The 18,996-nt window shown below is 48.1% G+C and overlaps 1 protein-coding gene and 3 non-coding genes across 4 annotated transcripts in view; 1 reads left to right on the forward strand and 3 right to left on the reverse strand.

Moving 5' to 3' along the window:
- The window catches only part of LOC144129565 (uncharacterized), a 649,728-nt gene that overhangs the window by 403,325 nt on the left and 227,407 nt on the right, over positions 1-18,996 (forward strand). The gene's annotated exons all lie outside the window — the stretch shown is intronic.
- Positions 3,965-4,038, reverse strand: TRNAP-CGG (transfer RNA proline (anticodon CGG)). The gene has a single exon. It is a non-coding gene; the product is annotated as a tRNA-Pro (tRNA).
- TRNAP-CGG (transfer RNA proline (anticodon CGG)) lies at positions 10,903-10,976 on the reverse strand. Its single transcript has one exon. It is a non-coding gene; the product is annotated as a tRNA-Pro (tRNA).
- On the reverse strand, positions 15,361-15,434 carry TRNAP-CGG (transfer RNA proline (anticodon CGG)). Its single transcript has one exon. It is a non-coding gene; the product is annotated as a tRNA-Pro (tRNA).

Below are 18,996 nucleotides of genomic sequence, written 5' to 3' on the forward strand. Positions count from 1 at the left end.
CAACCACGCCGCCGGTGGGATCCGAACCCACGACTTCCGAATATCGCGTCCGGTGCTCTTACCAACTGAGCTACGGCGACGGCTGTCCAATCTGCTGCTCTCCTGGGTATTTACGTTTACTGGGTGTAAGCGAGACTTGAGAGTGTTCACCAGCGCCGCCCTCGACCATAGCGGCGGACGTAGCACGTTCTGTAATACCGCGAGCGTGACGTAGAACGTCATCTGACGGTGAGGGCGGAAACTGTGCGAGTGCCCTCTTATGCTACCTATGGCACCAAGACTGCCAGAACCGAGGCCCTCGTTAAGCTATTAGCAGACAAGTTACAGGAAATGAGGGGCCCGTTCGACAAATTTATGAAGGGAGCCAACAGTCACCGAAACCAAAGTGCATAGGGGAACATTAATTTTTTTAATGTGTTATGCTTATCAGTGGGATAATAATACTTAGATTAACAAATCGCTTAAAGAAAATTGCTTATAAAGCAGCAGAAAAACAACCATGCCGCCGGTGGGATACGAACCCACGACCTCCGAATATCGCGTCCGGTGCTCTTACCAACTGAGCTACGGCGACGGCTGTCCAATCTGCTGCTCTCGTGGGTATTGAGGTTTACGGGGTGTAAGCGAGCCTTGAGATTGTTCACGAGCGCCACCCTCGACCATAGCGGCGGACGTAGCACGTCCTGTAATACCGCGAGTGTGACGTAGAACGTCATCTAACGGTGAGGGCCGAAACTGTGCGAGAGCCCTCTTATGCTACCTATGGCATCAAGACTGCCAGAACCAAGACCCTCGTTAAGCTATTAGCAGACAAGTTAAAGGAAATGAGGGGACCATTTGACAAATTTATGAATGAAGCCAACAGTCACCGAAACCAAAGTGCATAGGGGAACGTTAATTTTTTTAATGTGTTATGCTTATCAGTGGGATAATAATACTTAGATTAAGAAATCGCTTAAAGAAAATTACTTATAAAGCAGCAGAAAAAACAACCATGCCGCCGGTGGGATCTGAACCCACGACCTCCGAATATCGCGTCCGGTGCTCTTGCCAGCTGAGCTACGGCGACGGCTGTCCAATCTAATGCTCTCGTGGGTATTTAGGTTTACTGGGTGTAAGCGAGCCTTGAAAGTGTTCACGAGCGCCACCCTCGACCATAGCGGCGGACGTAGCACGTCCTGTAATACCACGAGCGTGACGTAAAACGTCATCTAACGGTGAGGGCGGAAACTGTGCGAGAGCCCTCTGTTACTACCTATGGCATCAAGACTGCCAGAACTGAGACCCTCATTAAGCTATTAGCAGAAAAGTTAAAGGAAATGAGGGGCCCTTTTGACAAATTTATGAAGGGAGCCAACAGTCACCGAAACCAAAGTGCATAGGGGAACGTTAAATTTTTTTATTGTGTTATGCTTATGAGATGGATAATAATACTTAGATTATCAAATCGCTTAAAGAAAATTACTTTAAAGCAGCAGAAAAAACAACCATGCCGCCGGTGATATCCGAACCTACGACCTCCGAATATCGCGTCCGGTGCGCTTACCAACTGAGCTACGGCGACGGCTGTCCAATCTGCTGCTCTCATGGGTATTTAGGTTTACTAGGTGTAAGCGAGCCTTGAAAGTTTTCACGAGTGCCACCCTCGACCATAGCGGCGGACGCAGCACGTCCTGTAATACCGCGAGCGTGACGTACAACGTCATCTAACGGTGAGGGCGGAAACTGTGCGAGAGCCCTCTTATGCTACCTATGGCATCAAGACTGCCAGAACCGAGACCCTCGTAAAGCTATTAGCAGACAAGTTAAAGGAAATGAGGGGCCCGTTTGACAAATTTGTGAAGGGAGCCAACAGTCACCGAAACAAAAGTGCATAGGGGAACGTTAATTTTTTTTAATGTGTTATGCTTATCAGTGGGATAATATTACTTAGATTAACAAATCGCTTAAAGAAAATACTTATAAAGCAGCAGAAAAAACAACCACGCCGCCGGTGGGATCCGAACCCACGACCTCCGAATATCGCGTCCGGTGCTCTTACCAACAGAGCTACGGCGACGGCTGTCCAATCTGCTGCTCTCAAGGGTATTTAGGTTTACTGGGTGTAAGCGAGCCTTGAAAGTTTTCACGAGCGCCACCCTCGACCATAGCGGCGGACGCAGCACGTCCTGTAATACCGCGAGCGTGACGTACAACGTCATCTAACGGTGAGGGCGGAAACTGTGCGAGAGCCCTCTTATGCTACCTATGGCATCAAGACTGCCAGAACCGAGACCCTCGTTAAGCTAATAGCAGACAAGTTAAAGGAAAGGAGGGGCCCGTTTGACAAATTTATGAAGGGAGCCAACAGTCACCGAAACCAAAGTGCATAGGGGAACGTTAATTTTTTTAATGTGTTATGCTTATCAGTGGGATAATATTACTTAGATTAACAAATCGCTTAAAGAAAATACTTATAAAGCAGCAGAAAAAACAACCACGCCGCCGGTGGGATCCGAACCCACGACCTCCGAATATCGCGTCCGGTGCTCTTACCAACAGAGCTACGGCGACGGCCGTCCAATCTGCTGCTCTCAAGGGTATTTAGGTTTACTGGGTGTAAGCGAGCCTTGAAAGTTTTCACGAGCGCCACCCTCGACCATAGCGGCGGACGCAGCACGTCCTGTAATACCGCGAGCGTGACGTACAACGTCATCTAACGGTGAGGGCAGAAACTGTGCGAGAGCCCTCTTATGCTACCTATGGCATCAAGACTGCCAGAACCGAGACCCTCGTTAAGCTAATAGCAGACAAGTTAAAGGAAAGGAGGGGCCCGTTTGACAAATTTATGAAGGGAGCCAACAGTCACCGAAACCAAAGTGCATAGGGGAACGTTAATTTTTTTAATGTGTTATGCTTATCAGTGGGATAATAATACTTAAATTAACAAATCGCTTAAAGAAAATTGCTTATAAAGCAGCAGAAAAACAACCATGCCGCCGGTGGGATCCGAACCCACGACCTCCGAATATCGCGTCCGGTGCTCTTACCAACTGAGCTACGGTGACGGCTGTCCAATCTGCTGCTCTCATGGGTATTTAGGTTTACTGGGTGTAAGCGAGCCTTGAAAGTGTTCACGAGCGCCACCCTCGACCATAGCGGCGGACGTAACACGTCCTGTAATACCGCGAGCGTGACGTAGAACGTAATCTAACGGTGAGGGCCGAAATTGTGCGAGAGCCCTCTTATGGTACCTATGGCATTAAGGCTGCCAGAACCGAGACCCTCGTAAAGCTATTAGCAGACAAGTTAAAGGAAATGAGGGGCCCGTTTGACAAATTTGTGAAGGGAGCCAACAGTCAACGAAACAAAAGTGCATAGGGGAACGTTAATTTTTTTTTAATGTGTTATGCTTATCAGTGGGATAATATTACTTAGATTAACAAATCGCTTAAAGAAAATACTTATAAAGCAGCAGAAAAAACAACCACGCCGCCAGTGGGATCCGAACCCACGACCTCCGAATATCGCGTCCGGTGCTCTTACCAACAGAGCTACGGCGACGGCTGTCCAATCTGCTGCTCTCGTGGGTATTTAGGTTTACTGGGTGTAAGCGAGCCTTGAGAGTGTTCACCAGCGCCACCCTCGACCATGGCGGCGGACGTAGCACGTCCTGTAATGCCGCGAGCGTGACGTAGAACGTAATCTAACGGTGAGGGCCGAAACTGTGCGAGAGCCCTCTGATGGTACCTATGGCATCAAGGCTGCCAGAACCGAGACCCTCGTAAAGCTATTAGAAGACAAGTTAAAGGAAATGAGGGGCCCGTTTGACAAATTTATGAAGGGAGCCAACAGTCACCGAAAATAAAGTGCATAGGGGAACGTTAATTTTTTTAATGTGTTATGCTTATCAGTGGGATAATAATACTTAGATTAACAAATCGCTTAAAGAAAATTACTTATAAATCAGCAGAAAAAACTACCATGCCGCCGGTGGGATCCGAACCCACGACCTCCGAATACCGCGTCCGGAGCTCTTACCAACTGAGCTACGGCGACGGCTGTCCAATCTGCTGCTCTCCTGGGTATTTAGGTTTACTGGGTGTAAGCGAGCCTTGAGAGTGTTCTCCAGCGCCGCCCTCGACCATAGCGGCGGATGTAGCACGTCCTGTAACACCGCGAGCGTGACGTAGAACGTCATCTAACTGTGAGGGCGGAAACTGTGCGAGAGCCCTCTGATGCTACCTATGGCATCAAAACTGCCAGAACCGAGACCCTCGTAAAGCTATTAGCAGACAAGTTAAAGGAAATGAGGGGCCCGTTTGACAAATTTGTGAAGGGAGCCAACAGTCACCGAAACAAAAGTGCATAGGGGAACGTTAATTTTTCTTTAATGTGTTATGCTTATCAGTGGGATAATAATACTTAGATTAACAAATTGCTAAAGAAAATACTTATAAGGCAGCAGAAAAAACAACCATGCCGCTGGCGGGATCCGAACCCACGACCTCCGAATATCGCGTCCGGTGCTCTTACCAACAGAGCTACGGCGACGGCTGTCCAATCTGCAGCTCTCGTGGGTATTTAGGTTTACTGGGTGTAAGCGAGCCTTGAGAGTGTTTACCAGCGCCACCCTCGACAATAGCGGCGGACTTAGCACGTCCTGTAATTCCTCGAGCGTGGTGTAGAACGTCATCTAACGGTGAAAGCGGAAACTGTGCGAGAACCCACTTATGCTACCTATGGCATCAAGACTGCCAGAACCGAGACCCTCATTAAGCTATTAGCAGACAAGTTAAAGGAAATGAGGGGCCCTTTTGACAAATTTATGAAGGGAGCCAACAGTCACCGAAACCAAAGTGCATAGGGGAACGTTAAATTTTTTTTAATGTGTTATGCTTATCAGATGGATAATAATACTTAGATTATCAAATCGCTTAAAGAAAATTACTTTAAAGCAGCAGAAAAAACAACCATGCCGCCGGTGATATCCGAACCTACGACCTCCGAATATCGCGTCCGGTGCGCTTACCAACTGAGCTACGGCGACGGCTGTCCAATCTGCTGCTCTCATGGGTATTTAGGTTTACTGGGTGTAAGCGAGCCTTGAAAGTTTTCACGAGCGCCACCCTCGACCATAGCGGCGGACGCAGCACGTCCTGTAATACCGCGAGCGTGACGTAGAACGTCATCTAACGGTGAGGGCGGAAACTGTGCGAGAGCCCTCTTATGCTACCTATGGCATCAAGACTGCCAGAACCGAGACCCTCGTTAAGCTAATAGCAGACAAGTTACAGGAAATGAGGGGCCCGTTCGACAAATTTATGAAGGGAGCCAACAGTCACCGAAACAAAAGTGCATAGGGGAACGTTAATTTTTTTAATGTGTTATGCTTATCAGTGGGATAATAATACTTAGATTAACAAATCGCTTAATGAAAGTACTTATAAAGCAGCAGAAAAAACAACCATACCGCCGGTGGGATCCGAACCCACGACCTCCGAATAGCGCGTCTGGTGCTCTTACCAACTGAGCTATGGCGACGGCTGTCCAATCTGCTGCTCTCATGGGTATTTAGGTTTACTGGGTGTAAGCGAGCCTTGAGAGTGTTCACCAGCGCTACGCTCGACCATAGCGGCGGACGTAGCACGTCCTGTAATACCGCGAGCGTGACGTAGAACGTCATCTAACGGTGAGGGCGGAAACTGTGCGAGAGCCCTCTTATGCTACCTAAGGCATCAAGACTGCCAGAACCGAGACCGTCGTTAAGATATTAGCAGACAAGTTAAAGGAAATGAGGGGCTCGTTTGACAAATTTGTGAAGGGAGCCAACAGTCACCGAAACCAAAGTGCATTGGGGAACGATAATTTTTCTTTTTAATATGTTATGCTTATCAGTGGGATAATATTACTTAGATTAAAAAATCGCTTAAAGAAAATTACTTATAAAGCAGCCGAAAAAACAACCATACCACCGGTGGGATGCGAACCCACGACCTCCGAATATCGCGTCCGGTGCTCTTACCAACAGAGCTACGGCGACGGCTGTCCAATGTGCTGCTCTCGTGGGTATTTAGGTTTACTGGGTTTAAGCGAGCCTTGAGAGTGTTTACCAGCGCCACCCTCGACAATAGCGGCGGACTTAGCACGTCCTGTAATTCCGCGAGCGTGGTGTAGAACGTCATCTAACGGTGAAAGCGGAAACTGTGCGAGAACCCACTTATGCTACCTATGGCATCAAGACTGCCAGAACCGAGACCCTCGTTAAGCTATTAGCAGACAAGTTAAAGGAAATGAGGGGACCGTTTGAGAAATTTTTGAATGGAGCTAACAGTCACCGAAACCAAAGCGCATAGGGGAACGTTAATTTTTCTTTTAATGTGTTATGCTTATCAGTGGGATAATATTACTTATATTAACAAATAGCTTAAAAAAATTACTTATAAAGCAGCAGAAAAAACAACCATGCCGCCGGTGGGATCCGAACCCACGACCTCCGAATATCGCGTCCGGCGCTCTTACCAACTGAGCTACGGCGACGGCTGTCCAATCTGCTGCTCTCGTGGGTATTTAGGTTTATTGGGTGTAAGCGAGCATTGAGAGTGTTCACGAGCGCCACCCTCGACCATAGCGGCAGACGTAGCACGTCCTATAATACCGCGAGCGTGACGTAGAACGTTATCTAATGGCGAAGGCGAAAACTGTGCGAGAGCCCTCTTATGCTACCTATGGCATCAAGACTGCAAGAACCGAGACCCTCGTTAAGCTAATAGCAGACAAGTTAAAGGAAAGGAGGGGCCCGTTTGACAAATTTATGAAGGGAGCCAACAGTCACCGAAACCAAAGTGCATAGGGGAACGTTAATTTTTTTAATGTGTTATGCTTATCAGTGGGATAATATTACTTAGATTAACAAATCGCTTAAAGAAAATACTTATATAGCAGCAGAAAAAACAACCACGCCGCCGGTGGGATCCGAACCCACGACCTCCGAATATCGCGTCCGGTGCTCTTACCAACTGAGCTACGGCGACGGCTGTCCAATCTGCTGCTCTCCTGGGTATTTAGGTTTACTGGGTGTAAGCGAGCCTTGAGAGTGTTCTCCAGCGCCGCCCTCGACCATAGCGGCGGATGTAGCACGTCCTGTAATACCGCGAGCGTGACATAGAACGTCATCTAACTGTGAGGGCGGAAACTGTGCGAGAGCCCTCTGATGCTACCTATGGCATCAAAACTGCCAGAACCGAGACCCTCGTTAAGCTATTGGCAGACAAGTTAAAGGAAATGAGGGGCCCGTTTGACAAATTTATGAAAGGAGCCAACAGTCACCGAAACCAAAGTGCATAGGGGAACGCTAAATTTTTTTTAATGTGTTATTCTTATCAGTGGGATAACAATGCTTAGATTAAAAAATCGCCAAAAGAGAATTGCTTATAAAGCAGCAGAAAAAACAATCATGCCGCCGGTGGGATCCGAACCCACGACCTCCGAATATCGCGTCCGGTGCTCTTACCAACTGAGCTACGGCGACGGCTGTCCAATCTGCTGCTCTCATGGGTGTTTACGTTTACTGGGTGTAAGCGAGACTTGAGAGTGTTCACCAGCGCCGCCCTCGACCATAGCGGCGGACGTAGCACGTTCTGTAATACCGCGAGCGTGACGTAGAACGTCATCTGACGGTGAGGGCGGAAACTGCGCGAGTGCCCTCTTATGCTACCTATGGCACCAAGACTGCCAGAACCGAGGCCCTCGTTAAGCTATTAGCAGACAAGTTACAGGAAATGAGGGACCCGTTCGACAAATTTATGAAGGGAGCCAACAGTCACCGAAACCAAAGTGCATAGGGGAACGTTAATTTTTTTAATGTGTTATGCTTATCAGTGGGATAATAATACTTAGATTAACAAATCGCTTAAAGAAAATTGCTTATAAAGCAGCAGAAAAACAACCATGCCGCCGGTGGGATCCGAACCCACGACCTCCGAATATCGCGTCCGGTGCTCTTACCAACTGAGCTACGGCGACGGCTGTCCAATCTGCTGCTCTCGTGGGTATTGAGGTTTACGGGGTGTAAGCGAGCCTTGAGAGTGTTCACGAGCGCCACCCTCGACCATAGCGGCGGACGTAGCACGTCCTGTAATACCACGAGCGTGAGGTAAACCTTCATCTAACGGTGAGGGCGGAAACTGTGCGAGAGCCCTCTGTTGCTACCTATGGCATCAAGACTGCCAGAACCGAGACCCTCATTAAGCTATTAGCAGAAAAGTTAAAGGAAATGAGGGGCCCTTTTGACAAATTTATGAAGGGAGCCAACAGTCACCGAAACCAAAGTGCATAGGGGAACGTTTAATTTTTTTTAATGTGTTATGCTTATCAGATGGATAATAATACTTAGATTATCAAATCGCTTAAAGAAAATTACTTTAAAGCAGCAGAAAAAACAACCATGCCGCCGGTGATATCCGAACCCACGACGTCCGAATATCGCGTCCGGTGCGCTTACCAACTGAGCTACGGCGACGGCTGTCCAATCTGCTGCTCTCATGGGTATTTAGGTTTACTGGGTGTAAGCGAGCCTTGAAAGTTTTCACGAGCGCCACCCTCGACCATAGCGGCGGACGCAGCACGTCCTGTAATACCGCGAGCGTGACGTAGAACGTCATCTAACGGTGAGGGCGGAAACTGTGCGAGAGCCCTCTTATGCTACCTATGGCATCAAGACTGCCAGAACCGAGACCCTCGTTAAGCTAATAGCAGACAAGTTAAAGGAAAGGAGGGGCCCGTTTGACAAATTTATGAAGGGAGCCAACAGTCACCGAAACCAAAGCGCATAGAAGAACGTTAATTTTTCTTTTAATGTGTTATGCTTATCAGTGGGATAATAATACTTATATTAACAAATAGCTTAAAGAAAATACTTATAAAGCAGCAGAAAAAACAACCACGCCGCCTGTGGGATCCGAACCCACGACCTCCGAATATCGCGTCCGGTGCTCTTACCAACAGAGCTACGGCGACGGCTGTCCAATCTGCTGCTCTCAAGGGTATTTAGGTTTACTGGGTGTAAGCGAGCCTTGAAAGTTTTCACGAGCGCCACCCTCGACCATAGCGGCGGACGCAGCACGTCCTGTAATACCGCGAGCGTGACGTACAACGTCATCTAACGGTGAGGGCGGAAACTGTGCGAGAGCCCTCTTATGCTACCTATGGCATCAAGACTGCCAGAACCGAGACCCTCGTTAAGCTAATAGCAGACAAGTTAAAGGAAAGGAGGGGCCCGTTTGACAAATTTATGAAGGGAGCCAACAGTCACCGAAACCAAAGTGCATAGGGGAACGTTAATTTTTTTAATGTGTTATGCTTATCAGTGGGATAATATTACTTAGATTAACAAATCGCTTAAAGAAAATACTTATAAAGCAGCAGAAAAAACAACCACGCCGCCGGTGGGATCCGAACCCACGACCTCCGAATATCGCGTCCGGTGCTCTTACCAACAGAGCTACGGCGACGGCCGTCCAATCTGCTGCTCTCAAGGGTATTTAGGTTTACTGGGTGTAAGCGAGCCTTGAAAGTTTTCACGAGCGCCACCCTCGACCATAGCGGCGGACGCAGCACGTCCTGTAATACCGCGAGCGTGACGTACAACGTCATCTAACGGTGAGGGCAGAAACTGTGCGAGAGCCCTCTTATGCTACCTATGGCATCAAGACTGCCAGAACCGAGACCCTCGTTAAGCTAATAGCAGACAAGTTAAAGGAAAGGAGGGGCCCGTTTGACAAATTTATGAAGGGAGCCAACAGTCACCGAAACCAAAGTGCATAGGGGAACGTTAATTTTTTTAATGTGTTATGCTTATCAGTGGGATAATAATACTTAAATTAACAAATCGCTTAAAGAAAATTGCTTATAAAGCAGCAGAAAAACAACCATGCCGCCGGTGGGATCCGAACCCACGACCTCCGAATATCGCGTCCGGTGCTCTTACCAACTGAGCTACGGTGACGGCTGTCCAATCTGCTGCTCTCATGGGTATTTAGGTTTACTGGGTGTAAGCGAGCCTTGAAAGTGTTCACGAGCGCCACCCTCGACCATAGCGGCGGACGTAACACGTCCTGTAATACCGCGAGCGTGACGTAGAACGTAATCTAACGGTGAGGGCCGAAATTGTGCGAGAGCCCTCTTATGGTACCTAAGGCATTAAGGCTGCCAGAACCGAGACCCTCGTAAAGCTATTAGCAGACAAGTTAAAGGAAATGAGAGGCCCGTTTGACAAATTTGTGAAGGGAGCCAACAGTCAACGAAACAAAAGTGCATAGGGGAACGTTAATTTTTTTTTAATGTGTTATGCTTATCAGTGGGATAATATTACTTAGATTAACAAATCGCTTAAAGAAAATACTTATAAAGCAGCAGAAAAAACAACCACGCCGCCAGTGGGATCCGAACCCACGACCTCCGAATATCGCGTCCGGTGCTCTTACCAACAGAGCTACGGCGACGGCTGTCCAATCTGCTGCTCTCGTGGGTATTTAGGTTTACTGGGTGTAAGCGAGCCTTGAGAGTGTTCACCAGCGCCACCCTCGACCATGGCGGCGGACGTAGCACGTCCTGTAATGCCGCGAGCGTGACGTAGAACGTAATCTAACGGTGAGGGCCGAAACTGTGCGAGAGCCCTCTGATGGTACCTATGGCATCAAGGCTGCCAGAACCGAGACCCTCGTAAAGCTATTAGAAGACAAGTTAAAGGAAATGAGGGGCCCGTTTGACAAATTTATGAAGGGAGCCAACAGTCACCGAAAATAAAGTGCATAGGGGAACGTTAATTTTTTTAATGTGTTATGCTTATCAGTGGGATAATAATACTTAGATTAACAAATCGCTTAAAGAAAATTACTTATAAATCAGCAGAAAAAACTACCATGCCGCCGGTGGGATCCGAACCCACGACCTCCGAATACCGCGTCCGGAGCTCTTACCAACTGAGCTACGGCGACGGCTGTCCAATCTGCTGCTCTCCTGGGTATTTAGGTTTACTGGGTGTAAGCGAGCCTTGAGAGTGTTCTCCAGCGCCGCCCTCGACCATAGCGGCGGATGTAGCACGTCCTGTAACACCGCGAGCGTGACGTAGAACGTCATCTAACTGTGAGGGCGGAAACTGTGCGAGAGCCCTCTGATGCTACCTATGGCATCAAAACTGCCAGAACCGAGACCCTCGTAAAGCTATTAGCAGACAAGTTAAAGGAAATGAGGGGCCCGTTTGACAAATTTGTGAAGGGAGCCAACAGTCACCGAAACAAAAGTGCATAGGGGAACGTTAATTTTTCTTTAATGTGTTATGCTTATCAGTGGGATAATAATACTTAGATTAACAAATTGCTAAAGAAAATACTTATAAGGCAGCAGAAAAAACAACCATGCCGCTGGCGGGATCCGAACCCACGACCTCCGAATATCGCGTCCGGTGCTCTTACCAACAGAGCTACGGCGACGGCTGTCCAATCTGCAGCTCTCGTGGGTATTTAGGTTTACTGGGTGTAAGCGAGCCTTGAGAGTGTTTACCAGCGCCACCCTCGACAATAGCGGCGGACTTAGCACGTCCTGTAATTCCTCGAGCGTGGTGTAGAACGTCATCTAACGGTGAAAGCGGAAACTGTGCGAGAACCCACTTATGCTACCTATGGCATCAAGACTGCCAGAACCGAGACCCTCATTAAGCTATTAGCAGACAAGTTAAAGGAAATGAGGGGCCCTTTTGACAAATTTATGAAGGGAGCCAACAGTCACCGAAACCAAAGTGCATAGGGGAACGTTAAATTTTTTTTAATGTGTTATGCTTATCAGATGGATAATAATACTTAGATTATCAAATCGCCAAAAGAGAATTGCTTATAAAGCAGCAGAAAAAACAATCATGCCGCCGGTGGGATCCGAACCCACGACCTCCGAATATCGCGTCCGGTGCTCTTACCAACTGAGCTACGGCGACGGCTGTCCAATCTGCTGCTCTCATGGGTGTTTACGTTTACTGGGTGTAAGCGAGACTTGAGAGTGTTCACCAGCGCCGCCCTCGACCATAGCGGCGGACGTAGCACGTTCTGTAATACCGCGAGCGTGACGTAGAACGTCATCTGACGGTGAGGGCGGAAACTGCGCGAGTGCCCTCTTATGCTACCTATGGCACCAAGACTGCCAGAACCGAGGCCCTCGTTAAGCTATTAGCAGACAAGTTACAGGAAATGAGGGACCCGTTCGACAAATTTATGAAGGGAGCCAACAGTCACCGAAACCAAAGTGCATAGGGGAACGTTAATTTTTTTAATGTGTTATGCTTATCAGTGGGATAATAATACTTAGATTAACAAATCGCTTAAAGAAAATTGCTTATAAAGCAGCAGAAAAACAACCATGCCGCCGGTGGGATCCGAACCCACGACCTCCGAATATCGCGTCCGGTGCTCTTACCAACTGAGCTACGGCGACGGCTGTCCAATCTGCTGCTCTCGTGGGTATTGAGGTTTACGGGGTGTAAGCGAGCCTTGAGAGTGTTCACGAGCGCCACCCTCGACCATAGCGGCGGACGTAGCACGTCCTGTAATACCACGAGCGTGAGGTAAACCTTCATCTAACGGTGAGGGCGGAAACTGTGCGAGAGCCCTCTGTTGCTACCTATGGCATCAAGACTGCCAGAACCGAGACCCTCATTAAGCTATTAGCAGAAAAGTTAAAGGAAATGAGGGGCCCTTTTGACAAATTTATGAAGGGAGCCAACAGTCACCGAAACCAAAGTGCATAGGGGAACGTTTAATTTTTTTTAATGTGTTATGCTTATCAGATGGATAATAATACTTAGATTATCAAATCGCTTAAAGAAAATTACTTTAAAGCAGCAGAAAAAACAACCATGCCGCCGGTGATATCCGAACCCACGACGTCCGAATATCGCGTCCGGTGCGCTTACCAACTGAGCTACGGCGACGGCTGTCCAATCTGCTGCTCTCATGGGTATTTAGGTTTACTGGGTGTAAGCGAGCCTTGAAAGTTTTCACGAGCGCCACCCTCGACCATAGCGGCGGACGCAGCACGTCCTGTAATACCGCGAGCGTGACGTAGAACGTCATCTAACGGTGAGGGCGGAAACTGTGCGAGAGCCCTCTTATGCTACCTATGGCATCAAGACTGCCAGAACCGAGACCCTCGTTAAGCTAATAGCAGACAAGTTAAAGGAAAGGAGGGGCCCGTTTGACAAATTTATGAAGGGAGCCAACAGTCACCGAAACCAAAGCGCATAGAAGAACGTTAATTTTTCTTTTAATGTGTTATGCTTATCAGTGGGATAATAATACTTATATTAACAAATAGCTTAAAGAAAATACTTATAAAGCAGCAGAAAAAACAACCACGCCGCCTGTGGGATCCGAACCCACGACCTCCGAATATCGCGTCCGGTGCTCTTACCAACAGAGCTACGGCGACGGCTGTCCAATCTGCTGCTCTCAAGGGTATTTAGGTTTACTGGGTGTAAGCGAGCCTTGAAAGTTTTCACGAGCGCCACCCTCGACCATAGCGGCGGACGCAGCACGTCCTGTAATACCGCGAGCGTGACGTACAACGTCATCTAACGGTGAGGGCGGAAACTGTGCGAGAGCCCTCTTATGCTACCTATGGCATCAAGACTGCCAGAACCGAGACCCTCGTTAAGCTAATAGCAGACAAGTTAAAGGAAAGGAGGGGCCCGTTTGACAAATTTATGAAGGGAGCCAACAGTCACCGAAACCAAAGTGCATAGGGGAACGTTAATTTTTTTAATGTGTTATGCTTATCAGTGGGATAATATTACTTAGATTAACAAATCGCTTAAAGAAAATACTTATAAAGCAGCAGAAAAAACAACCACGCCGCCGGTGGGATCCGAACCCACGACCTCCGAATATCGCGTCCGGTGCTCTTACCAACAGAGCTACGGCGACGGCCGTCCAATCTGCTGCTCTCAAGGGTATTTAGGTTTACTGGGTGTAAGCGAGCCTTGAAAGTTTTCACGAGCGCCACCCTCGACCATAGCGGCGGACGCAGCACGTCCTGTAATACCGCGAGCGTGACGTACAACGTCATCTAACGGTGAGGGCAGAAACTGTGCGAGAGCCCTCTTATGCTACCTATGGCATCAAGACTGCCAGAACCGAGACCCTCGTTAAGCTAATAGCAGACAAGTTAAAGGAAAGGAGGGGCCCGTTTGACAAATTTATGAAGGGAGCCAACAGTCACCGAAACCAAAGTGCATAGGGGAACGTTAATTTTTTTAATGTGTTATGCTTATCAGTGGGATAATAATACTTAAATTAACAAATCGCTTAAAGAAAATTGCTTATAAAGCAGCAGAAAAACAACCATGCCGCCGGTGGGATCCGAACCCACGACCTCCGAATATCGCGTCCGGTGCTCTTACCAACTGAGCTACGGTGACGGCTGTCCAATCTGCTGCTCTCATGGGTATTTAGGTTTACTGGGTGTAAGCGAGCCTTGAAAGTGTTCACGAGCGCCACCCTCGACCATAGCGGCGGACGTAACACGTCCTGTAATACCGCGAGCGTGACGTAGAACGTAATCTAACGGTGAGGGCCGAAATTGTGCGAGAGCCCTCTTATGGTACCTAAGGCATTAAGGCTGCCAGAACCGAGACCCTCGTAAAGCTATTAGCAGACAAGTTAAAGGAAATGAGAGGCCCGTTTGACAAATTTGTGAAGGGAGCCAACAGTCAACGAAACAAAAGTGCATAGGGGAACGTTAATTTTTTTTTAATGTGTTATGCTTATCAGTGGGATAATATTACTTAGATTAACAAATCGCTTAAAGAAAATACTTATAAAGCAGCAGAAAAAACAACCACGCCGCCAGTGGGATCCGAACCCACGACCTCCGAATATCGCGTCCGGTGCTCTTACCAACAGAGCTACGGCGACGGCTGTCCAATCTGCTGCTCTCGTGGGTATTTAGGTTTACTGGGTGTAAGCGAGCCTTGAGAGTGTTCACCAGCGCCACCCTCGACCATGGCGGCGGACGTAGCACGTCCTGTAATGCCGCGAGCGTGACGTAGAACGTAATCTAACGGTGAGGGCCGAAACTGTGCGAGAGCCCTCTGATGGTACCTATGGCATCAAGGCTGCCAGAACCGAGACCCTCGTAAAGCTATTAGAAGACAAGTTAAAGGAAATGAGGGGCCCGTTTGACAAATTTATGAAGGGAGCCAACAGTCACCGAAAATAAAGTGCATAGGGGAACGTTAATTTTTTTAATGTGTTATGCTTATCAGTGGGATAATAATACTTAGATTAACAAATCGCTTAAAGAAAATTACTTATAAATCAGCAGAAAAAACTACCATGCCGCCGGTGGGATCCGAACCCACGACCTCCGAATACCGCGTCCGGAGCTCTTACCAACTGAGCTACGGCGACGGCTGTCCAATCTGCTGCTCTCCTGGGTATTTAGGTTTACTGGGTGTAAGCGAGCCTTGAGAGTGTTCTCCAGCGCCGCCCTCGACCATAGCGGCGGATGTAGCACGTCCTGTAACACCGCGAGCGTGACGTAGAACGTCATCTAACTGTGAGGGCGGAAACTGTGCGAGAGCCCTCTGATGCTACCTATGGCATCAAAACTGCCAGAACCGAGACCCTCGTAAAGCTATTAGCAGACAAGTTAAAGGAAATGAGGGGCCCGTTTGACAAATTTGTGAAGGGAGCCAACAGTCACCGAAACAAAAGTGCATAGGGGAACGTTAATTTTTCTTTAATGTGTTATGCTTATCAGTGGGATAATAATACTTAGATTAACAAATTGCTAAAGAAAATACTTATAAGGCAGCAGAAAAAACAACCATGCCGCTGGCGGGATCCGAACCCACGACCTCCGAATATCGCGTCCGGTGCTCTTACCAACAGAGCTACGGCGACGGCTGTCCAATCTGCAGCTCTCGTGGGTATTTAGGTTTACTGGGTGTAAGCGAGCCTTGAGAGTGTTTACCAGCGCCACCCTCGACAATAGCGGCGGACTTAGCACGTCCTGTAATTCCTCGAGCGTGGTGTAGAACGTCATCTAACGGTGAAAGCGGAAACTGTGCGAGAACCCACTTATGCTACCTATGGCATCAAGACTGCCAGAACCGAGACCCTCATTAAGCTATTAGCAGACAAGTTAAAGGAAATGAGGGGCCCTTTTGACAAATTTATGAAGGGAGCCAACAGTCACCGAAACCAAAGTGCATAGGGGAACGTTAAATTTTTTTTAATGTGTTATGCTTATCAGATGGATAATAATACTTAGATTATCAAATCGCTTAAAGAAAATTACTTTAAAGCAGCAGAAAAAACAACCATGCCGCCGGTGATATCCGAACCTACGACCTCCGAATATCGCGTCCGGTGCGCTTACCAACTGAGCTACGGCGACGGCTGTCCAATCTGCTGCTCTCATGGGTATTTAGGTTTACTGGGTGTAAGCGAGCCTTGAAAGTTTTCACGAGCGCCACCCTCGACCATAGCGGCGGACGCAGCACGTCCTGTAATACCGCGAGCGTGACGTAGAACGTCATCTAACGGTGAGGGCGGAAACTGTGCGAGAGCCCTCTTATGCTACCTATGGCATCAAGACTGCCAGAACCGAGACCCTCGTTAAGCTAATAGCAGACAAGTTACAGGAAATGAGGGGCCCGTTCGACAAATTTATGAAGGGAGCCAACAGTCACCGAAACAAAAGTGCATAGGGGAACGTTAATTTTTTTAATGTGTTATGCTTATCAGTGGGATAATAATACTTAGATTAACAAATCGCTTAATGAAAGTACTTATAAAGCAGCAGAAAAAACAACCATACCGCCGGTGGGATCCGAACCCACGACCTCCGAATAGCGCGTCTGGTGCTCTTACCAACTGAGCTATGGCGACGGCTGTCCAATCTGCTGCTCTCATGGGTATTTAGGTTTACTGGGTGTAAGCGAGCCTTGAGAGTGTTCACCAGCGCTACGCTCGACCATAGCGGCGGACGTAGCACGTCCTGTAATACCGCGAGCGTGACGTAGAACGTCATCTAACGGTGAGGGCGGAAACTGTGCGAGAGCCCTCTTATGCTACCTAAGGCATCAAGACTGCCAGAACCGAGACCGTCGTTAAGATATTAGCAGACAAGTTAAAGGAAATGAGGGGCTCGTTTGACAAATTTGTGAAGGGAGCCAACAGTCACCGAAACCAAAGTGCATTGGGGAACGATAATTTTTCTTTTTAATATGTTATGCTTATCAGTGGGATAATATTACTTAGATTAAAAAATCGCTTAAAGAAAATTACTTATAAAGCAGCCGAAAAAACAACCATACCACCGGTGGGATGCGAACCCACGACCTCCGAATATCGCGTCCGGTGCTCTTACCAACAGAGCTACGGCGACGGCTGTCCAATGTGCTGCTCTCGTGGGTATTTAGGTTTACTGGGTTTAAGCGAGCCTTGAGAGTGTTTACCAGCGCCACCCTCGACAATAGCGGCGGACTTAGCACGTCCTGTAATTCCGCGAGCGTGGTGTAGAACGTCATCTAACGGTGAAAGCGGAAACTGTGCGAGAACCCACTTATGCTACCTATGGCATCAAGACTGCCAGAACCGAGACCCTCGTTAAGCTATTAGCAGACAAGTTAAAGGAAATGAGGGGACCGTTTGAGAAATTTTTGAATGGAGCCAACAGTCACCGAAACCAAAGCGCATAGGGGAACGTTAATTTTTCTTTTAATGTGTTATGCTTATCAGTGGGATAATATTACTTATATTAACAAATAGCTTAAAAAAATTACTTATAAAGCAGCAGAAAAAACAACCATGCCGCCGGTGGGATCCGAACCCACGACCTCCGAATATCGCGTCCGGCGCTCTTACCAACTGAGCTACGGCGACGGCTGTCCAATCTGCTGCTCTCGTGGGTATTTAGGTTTATTGGGTGTAAGCGAGCATTGAGAGTGTTCACGAGCGCCACCCTCGACCATAGCGGCAGACGTAGCACGTCCTATAATACCGCGAGCGTGACGTAGAACGTTATCTAATGGCGAAGGCGAAAACTGTGCGAGAGCCCTCTTATGCTACCTATGGCATCAAGACTGCAAGAACCGAGACCCTCGTTAAGCTAATAGCAGACAAGTTAAAGGAAAGGAGGGGCCCGTTTGACAAATTTATGAAGGGAGCCAACAGTCACCGAAACCAAAGTGCATAGGGGAACGTTAATTTTTTTAATGTGTTATGCTTATCAGTGGGATAATATTACTTAGATTAACAAATCGCTTAAAGAAAATACTTATATAGCAGCAGAAAAAACAACCACGCCGCCGGTGGGATCCGAACCCACGACCTCCGAATATCGCGTCCGGTGCTCTTACCAACTGAGCTACGGCGACGGCTGTCCAATCTGCTGCTCTCCTGGGTATTTAGGTTTACTGGGTGTAAGCGAGCCTTGAGAGTGTTCTCCAGCGCCGCCCTCGACCATAGCGGCGGATGTAGCACGTCCTGTAATACCGCGAGCGTGACATAGAACGTCATCTAACTGTGAGGGCGGAAACTGTGCGAGAGCCCTCTGATGCTACCTATGGCATCAAAACTGCCAGAACCGAGACCCTCGTTAAGCTATTGGCAGACAAGTTAAAGGAAATGAGGGGCCCGTTTGACAAATTTATGAAAGGAGCCAACAGTCACCGAAACCAAAGTGCATAGGGGAACGCTAAATTTTTTTTAATGTGTTATTCTTATCAGTGGGATAACAATGCTTAGATTAAAAAATCGCCAAAAGAAAATTGCTTATAAAGCAGCAGAAAAAAACAATCATGCCGCCGGTGGGATCCGAACCCACGACCTCCGAATATCGCGTCCGGTGCTCTTACCAACTGAGCTACGGCGACGGCTGTCCAATCTGCTGCTCTCGTGGGTATTGAGGTTTACGGGGTGTAAGCGAGCCTTGAGAGTGTTCACGAGCGCCACCCTCGACCAT

Source organism: Amblyomma americanum, chromosome 4 (genome assembly GCF_052857255.1).
Source record: "Amblyomma americanum isolate KBUSLIRL-KWMA chromosome 4, ASM5285725v1, whole genome shotgun sequence".
Taxonomy (NCBI): domain Eukaryota; kingdom Metazoa; phylum Arthropoda; class Arachnida; order Ixodida; family Ixodidae; genus Amblyomma; species Amblyomma americanum.